Source organism: Zingiber officinale, chromosome 9A (assembly GCF_018446385.1).
Source record: "Zingiber officinale cultivar Zhangliang chromosome 9A, Zo_v1.1, whole genome shotgun sequence".
Classification (NCBI taxonomy): Eukaryota; Viridiplantae; Streptophyta; class Magnoliopsida; order Zingiberales; family Zingiberaceae; genus Zingiber; species Zingiber officinale.
In genome coordinates this window covers 115,005,400-115,013,756 of record NC_056002.1, presented here as the reverse complement: position 1 = coordinate 115,013,756, position 8,357 = coordinate 115,005,400, and positions in this window count along the sequence as shown.

Sequence of the window (8,357 nt, the reverse complement as noted above, 5' to 3'; positions counted from 1 at the left end):
GCTTGGTAGCTCGTTCTCCGGACTAAGTCAGAGAGGGCTCGGTAGCTCGTTCTCTGGGCCGAACGTAGAGTCGGAGAGGGCTCGGTAGCTCGTTCTCCGGACTAGGTCAGAGAGGGCTCAGTAGCTCATTCTCTGGACTAGACGTGGGAGTCGGAGAGGGCTCGGTAGCTCGTTCTCCGGACTAGGTCAGAGAGGGCTCGGTAGCTCGTTCTTTGGACCAGGAAGACATTAGGGTTTAGGGCTGGGAAGCTCTAAAAGCAACAGAGGCATTGGATCGGTCTGTTGACCGATCCAATGATACTTTGGCTGTCTGGATCGGTCTGTCGACCGATCCAGTGATAACTTAGTTATCTGATCGGTCTCGTGACCGATCAGTAACCACACAGTAGCTTTCTGTGGGTTATCTGATCGGTCTGGTGACCGATCAGTAAGAAGCGAGACAACAGGGGATCAATAGGGGGATCGGTCTGTGGACCGATCCACCTATGGCCTGATCGGTCCACAGACCGATCAAGAATCGACAACAACTGCCCTAATCGGTCCCCTGACCGATCAGATCCGCTCTGGACCAATCAGGATGGAGCCTGATCGGTCCAGGCCTAGCCGTTGAGACACAACGGCTAGATTTCTGTGTCTTCTTTCTTCGCAGGTTCAGGTTATAAAAGAAGTTGAGGGCATCTTCAGATCTCCTTCTTCTTCTTCCTCCTTGCGATCTGAGCTTTGTTGAGCTCTCTACTGCTGAAGCTTCGTGTGAGCTTCCCTCGGCTGAGTCTCCAACAACAGTTGCTGCTGTGGTTGGCATCCGTGAAGTTGCTGCTTCATCAACAGTCGACGAGAAGGCAAGCAAACTAGTGTTTTTACATTCATATTGTTCTTGGCTTCTTGCTGTATTTCTTGTACACTGATCTTGCTGTTGCAAGAGAGATTGTGGCAAGGTTTCTCCACCCAGAAGGAGTTTTTATTAGCCGGTTTTTCGGGGTCTCATCCACCGACGGATTGATAGGATTCATCCACCTTACGGACACGCCGATGAGAAGGAGTATCATCTCCGAACCTCGTTATATCGTCGCGTTTGAGGTTTGATATTCTTCGTTTCGTTTCTATCTTTTATTTCCGCTGCGCTAACTCAATTTGTAGGAAGAAATGAGAATTTGGGGTCGACTATTCACACCCCCCCTCTCTAGCCGCATCTGAAGGTCCTAACAAGTGGTATCAAAGCGAGGTCGCTCTTCGTCGGATTAACACCCGGGGGAGCACGAGCTAGAGTATGGATCAACTTGGAGAAGATGTCACAATTCTACCCTTCTACGATCGCGATGACTTCGCATATTGGAAGGTAAGAATGAAGTATTTTCTTATAACTAACCTAGTAAATTGGAATTGTGTACAAGTAGGTTTTATTCCTCCGGTGGATAAAGAAGGAGAACCTCTCGAGAAGAAGAAGTGGACGAAGGAACAAATCCACCAATCCATAATCAACGACGAGGTAATGAAAATCTTTGAATTTTCATTACCTAATGATATCTTGTGTAAGATAGGTAGATACAACAATGCCAAGGAGTTGTGGAACAACTTGGCTAAGTTCCATGAGGAGAGCTCCAATTCAAGTCATGAAGAGGAGTCAAGTGAGCCAAGTAGCTCACATCATGGAGGTATGAAATTAGAAGTTGAGGGCTACTCAACATCTAAGGAAGAAGAGGAGGAGAGTTCTTCTTCAAGACTGGAGCAAGAAGAAGAAGCCTCTACCTCCGAAAGGGATGAAGGAGAGAGCTTATATCCATCCTCAATCCTAGGTAACTCAAGTAAATTACATATAATGTGCTTTGAGTGTAGGGAATATGGGCATTACAAAAGTAAATGTCCAAAGAGGATTAGGAAGACTCCATCGGCACCAAAAGTCAAGGAAGCCGGAGTCCCGATACGCAAGGGCAAGGAGCACGTGGTGTGCTTCCAATGCAAGCAAAGGGGACATTATAGGAGTCAATGTCCAAGGGGGAGGCAACCTCACAAGGACAAGAGACCAAGCACATCTATAGGGGGAGCTAAGGCAAACCCTAAGGTATTCTTTAAGGCACATTCTTGCAATTCTAATAAGACACATGCTAGTAGTTTTATTGCAATTGTCAATAATGATAAGCATGATAACTATAGAAACCGATACATGTCCTTAGGTGCCAAACATGTTAGCCTAGATAAGGACAATGCTAGAAATGCCAACCCTAGAGTTAACTCATCTAAGGTTAAGGAAAACCTAGATAGGAATCCCAAAACAACTAGACATATGCCTAGGAATACCTCAAAGAAAAATGGAAAATTAAAGCTTGAGGTATTAAAGAAGGAAAATCAAGTCTTGAGGTCAAGACTTGACACTTTAGAAAAGGCTCTTAAGAATTTGGAGAAGTCAACTCTAGGGTCTAAGGGTCAAAAATCAAAGCCCAAGGACATGAGAGGTTTGGGCCACAAATCTAAGTCTCAAGTGGTCAAGCCTGCTTACCATAATGTTCCATTCGATTATGGAACAAGACCTAGGGCTAAGAAGACCATCACCAAGGTCACAAGGGGAGTCACCCCTAGAGTTGATCTTGATGAGTCCGAAATGACCAAGGCTTTAAAGGCTAGGAGGGTCATTAGGAGGGTTGCTAGGGAAGTCATCCCTAGTGAATATTTAGTGAACCCAATGAGCTCAAATAGGTATTGGGTTCCTAGGAGCATGATTCCTTCACGCTAGATGGTTTAGGGTGTGCCAACCTTAATTGGATAGGTAGTTAACCTACTCATGGCAAAAGGTGTCATTTTAGGAATTTTCAAGGTGTGTTCAAGCCTTGAAAATGAAATTAAAAATTATTCCTAAGGTGATTAGGATATGCCAACCACATTTGAGGAGTTTCCTAGGATCAATCTAATTGGCACATAGTGATCTAAAAATCTCTAGTTTATAATTTTAGGTTTATTACACTTAGGAATATAGAATTTATGGCAAAATGATCAAAATTATCAAAAAATGGCAACTAAGGCTAGAATTAGGTATTTTCTATACCTTTATATGTTATTTGCCATACATTGTTTGTCATATGCCATGTCATGACATCATATTTATTATCATTTGAAATGTCATGATAATGCTTAGGTTAGTTAAATGTCATGCCTTATTTAAGTTTCATACTTTATGCCATGACATCATGACATTGTCACATATTTCCACTTATGATATTATTTTATGCCATGTCATCATCTCTTGCATTTATGATCAATTAAATTGATTTAAGGATAAAAACACAATTTGATATGGAGATCAAATGGTTGTTTAGAAAATGCATGAGAACTTAGCTTAAGATGACCTAAATCCATATCTCACATCAAAATTGACTTGGATGTGTTTGATACACCTTAGATGTGTGTGAGATATTAGGATTATGAGTTAGGATCAAGGTGCATAGTTCTTGTACCTAGATGAACCTAATTCGAATTTGAGGATCATAGGGAAAACTTGTGTACAAGTCATGTACATTTAGCCCTAAGATTGTGGTCCTAAATTGAATGGTTTAAGATCATTTCAAAATTGATTTGAAAAACCTTGATGAAGCTTTTCTAGTGATAGCATTCATCATTGAGCAAGTTGATACAAAGATGGATTAACCTTGAGCTATTTCAAAGTATTTCGAACTTTGTATCAAGATTAAAAATTAGGAGTTATTTTCATAGAAAACTATTTTTCCATGATAATATATGTTATGAGGAATGCATCCTCAAAATTTTACAATTTTTAGAATTTTCTGTAATTTTTTAGGGGTTTCTGAATTTCGGGAGAAAAATCAGAAATCCTTATCAGAGAATTTTCTGATCGGTTCAGGGAAGTCTGGATCGGTCTCTGGACCGATCCAGGGCAGTGTGGATCGGTCTGGTGACCAATCCAGTGGAGTCCTGATCGGTCTGGTGACCGATCAGAGTGTGCCAAAATGCTGATTTTCGACTGTTGTCTGAAATTTCAGCTGTGGAAGTTGGTGTTTTAGATTTCTAAAGGGTTGAAACTCTCCAAGACATTGTTGGTGCAATGGTCAAGGAGGAGTTGACCTTTAGGGGGAGTTTTACCTATTGGTCAAGGGGGAGTTGACTTTTAGGGGGAGTTTTTACTCGTCAAGATTTTTGAGGATGAGTGATATGGGATTATCACTAAGTTGATTGTTGACTTTAGTATCAAGGGGGAAATTAAGGGTTTCAATGAAAGGTATGGGACTTTCATTAGGAAGAAACTCTTAACCTTGATTCACCCCTTTTGATGTGTGTCAAAAAGGGGGAGAATGTCCAGAGAATGTTCAAGGAAGAACATTGGAGTTTGGGGAGAATGTTCAAGGAAGAACATTGGAGAACTATTGGAAAACCTAAGTTAGGTTATCGGGTTAACCTAACTTGATTATGGTTTTTGTCAAACATCAAAAAGGGGGAGATTGTTGGTGCAACCTTAGGTCAAGGTTGACCTGGGTGACCCGACTCGAGTTGACCTGACTCAAGGTATATTTTGATGTTTGACATGAATAGAGAAGTTATATTTTGATGTTTGACAAGAATAGGAACTTGGGGGATTGTGGGTGCAACCTTTGGTCAAGGTTGACCTGGTTGACTCGACTTGAGTTGAGCTCGGTACGGGAAAAGTCCAAGTATGGAGACTTGGCACGGAAAGGTCCAAGCAGGGAGCTTGGCACGGGAAAAGTCCAAGTATGGAGACTTGGCACGGAAAAGTCCAAGCAGGGAGCTTGGCACGGGAAAAGTCCAAGTATGGAGACTTGGCACGGAAAAGTCCAAGCAGGGAGCTTGGCACGGGAAAAGTCCAAGTATGGAAGCTTAGCATAGGAGGTCAGAGAGAGCTCGGTAGCTCGTTCTCTGGACTGGATGGAGTCGGAGAGGGCTCGGTAGCTCGTTCTCCGGACTAGGTCAGAGAGGGCTTGGTAGCTCGTTCTCTGGACCGAACGTAGAGTCGGAGAGGGCTCGGTAGCTCGTTCTCCGGACTAGATCAGAGAGGGCTCGGTAGCTCGTTCTTTAGACCGGATGTGGGAGTCGGAGAGGACTCGGTAGCTCGTTCTCCGGACTAGGTCAGAGAGGGCTCGGTAGCTCATTCTCTGGATCAGGAAGACGTTAGGGTTTAGGGTTGGGAAGCTCTAAAACCAACAGAGGCATTGGATCGGTCTGTTGACCAATCCAGTGATACTTTGGCTGTCTGGATCGGTCTGTCGACAGATCCAGTGATACCTTAGTTATCTGATCGGTCTCGTGACCGATCAGTAACCACACAGTAGCTTTCTGTGGGTTATCTGATCGGTCTGGTGACCGATCAGTAAGAAGCGAGACAACAGGGGATCAATAGGGGGATTGGTCTGTGGACCGATCCACCTATGGCCTAATCGGTCCACAGACCGATCAGGAATTGGCAACAACTGCCCTAATCGGTCCCCTGACCGATCAGATCCGCTCTGGACCGATCAGGCTGGAGCCTGATCGGTCCAGGCCTAGCCGTTGAGACACAACGGCTAGATTTCTGTGTCTTCTTTCTTCGCAGGTTCAGGTTATAAAAGAAGTTGAGGGCCTCTACAGATCTCCTTCTTCTTCTTCTTCTTCCTCCTTGCGATCTGAGCTTTGTTGAGCTCTCTACTGCTGAAGCTTCGTGTGAGCTTCCCTCGGCTGAGTCTCCAACAACAGTTGTTGCTGTGGTTGGCATCCGTGAAGTTGCTGCTTCATCAACAGTCGACGAGAAGGCAAGCAAACTAGTGTTTTTACATTCATATTGTTCTTGGCTTCTTGCTGTATTTCTTGTACACTGTTCTTGCTGTTGCAAGAGAGATTGTGGCGAGGTTTCTCCACCCAGAAGGAGTTTTTATTAACCGGTTTTCCGGGGTCTCATCCACCGACGGATTGATAGGATTCGTCCACCTTACGGACACGCCGAGGAGTAGGAGTATCATCTCCGAACCTCGTTATATCGTCGCGTTTGAGGTTTGATATTCTTCGTTTCGTTTCTATCTTTTATTTTCGCTGCGCTAACTCAATTTGTAGGAAGAAACGAGAATTTGGGGTCGGCTATTCACAACCCCCCCTCTCTAGCCGCATCCGAAGGTCCTAACACTAGCTTCTTACATAAGGAGTATGGAAGTAGGCTAACGTTGGCTCCCAAGTCGCATAAAGCTTTCTATATGAGTTCAGAACCAATCTTGCATGGTATGAAAAAACTTCCTGGATCCTAAAGTTTCGGTGGAATATTTGCCATAAGTAGAGCGCTATAGTTTTCTGTTAATGCTACAATCTCAAAGTCGCCCTTCTGCCCTCTGTTAGATAAAATACCCTTTAAAAATTTTATGAACTTCGGCATTTGGTGTAGTGCATCTATCAGTGGTATTTCTACGTAAATTTCCTGAATATTCTTCAGAAATCGGTTGAACTCTTCATCCTTTTGGGATGTTATCAGTTTCTGAGGGAAAAGAATGGAATTTGAAGAGTTCCTTCAACTTTCTTGGTGATCTCCTCTCCATCCCTATTCTGGATCTGATTGGACAGTGGGGGAGAGGGCTCTTCCTCTGAGTCAGGTCCTTTCTGAATAGTGATTTGGGGGTCTCCCAAAGTTCATCCGCTCCTCAGCTCGATGCGGTTGTAGTGCTCTACTGGGTTTATATCAGGCTTTCCTGGAAATGTTCCCTGTGCTCTTGAAAAAGACTGGGCTATCTGGGCTATCTAGCTGTCTTGCATCTTCTAATATTTTTCTAAATTTTCCAGTCTTTGAGTCAATTGCTTGATATCATTCTTCATCTCTTTTTGCTCTGAGAGGGCTTCTTCAAGCATCTTTTCGATTCTAAACAACTGTGAGGGTTGTTGTTGATAAGTCTGTTGTCCAGATTGGTAGCTCTGTTGCCCAAGTTGATAGTTTTGTTTTGCTGGCCCTTGGTCCTGATTGTTCCGGTATGAGAAATTTGGGTGATTCCTACATCTTGGATTGTATGTGTCGGAGTACGGATTGTTTTGCTTCTGGTTGTAACTGACTATTGCATCGCATTGCTCAAGTTGGTTTATCTGTGCTTATATTGGCCCTAGGGGACAAGTATCTTGAGCATGATCCGTACTTCCGCAAGTTTCGCAAACATAAACTATTGCATTGGTTGTGTTGTTTCCCATGGCCTTAAACTTCTTGGTCAGAGCGTCCAACTGTGCAGACATGAGTGTGACTGCATCTACGTCAAATTTTCCTGACGCCTTTATTGGATTCCCTGAGAGAGAACCACCAGATCTTTCAGTTGCCCACTAATGGTGGTTCCGTGCCACATTCTCTATGATCTCTTTAGCTTCATCAAGGCTCTTATTCATTAGTGCTCCTCCTGCTGCAGAGTCGAGGGATACCTTTGTGTGATAGTTGATTCCATTGTAGAAGGTGTGTAGAACCAACCATTTCTCAAGGCCGTGATGGGAGCATTGTCTCAGCATACTTTTGAATCTGACCCAGGCTTCAATTAATGATTCTGAGTCTATCTGTTTGAAGCTTGCAATCAAATTCCTCATGTGAGCAGTTTTGCTTAGTGGATAGAATTTGTCTAAGAATTTCTACTCACACTGCTCCCAAGATGTAATGCTATTTGCTGGAAGAGAATTTAGCCACTGCTTGGCTCTATCTTTCAGGGAGAATCCAAAAAGTAATAACCTCACTGATTCTGGAGGGACTCCATTCACTTTCATGTTACCACAAATCTAGTAGAAAAGCTCTAAGTGGTGGTTTGGATCATCGTGCGGTCCTCCTCCAAATTGATTTTGTTGAACCATGTGAATTACTGCAGACTTGATTTCAAAATTATTGGCTTCGATTGGCGGTCGAGTGATGCTAGACTGAACCCCTCGTGCATAAGATGCTGCGTAATCCTTCAACAGTTTATTAGCCATCTCTGAAGATTCTTGTACTGTTTGAAATGCTTTTTGAAGGTTTCTTCTTCTCAAGAAAGTCCTATCGATCTCTGGATCGAACGGTAGAAGTTGTCCTGAAAGATTAGCTCTTCGTATGTAAAAACAAAATATGAAATATAGTAAAGAAGAGAGTGAAATAATATTATATATTTTTTAGGCTTTTTAATAAGAACGCAGAAAATAAAGAGAAACAAAAATAAAACTATTTATCTCTAAGTGCAAAATATTAGAAAAAGAAAAGATAAAGGGAAAAAACAAAGTCTAGTCTAATCTAATATGATTATCACCAATGTTATAGACGCAGTCCCCGGTAACGACGTCAAAAACTTGTTATGAACCGCAAATGCATGGATTCGTCATCAGTAATAAAGATTATCGATCCCACGAGAACTGGTTATAAGCACTAGTGATGACTAACTTAGGAT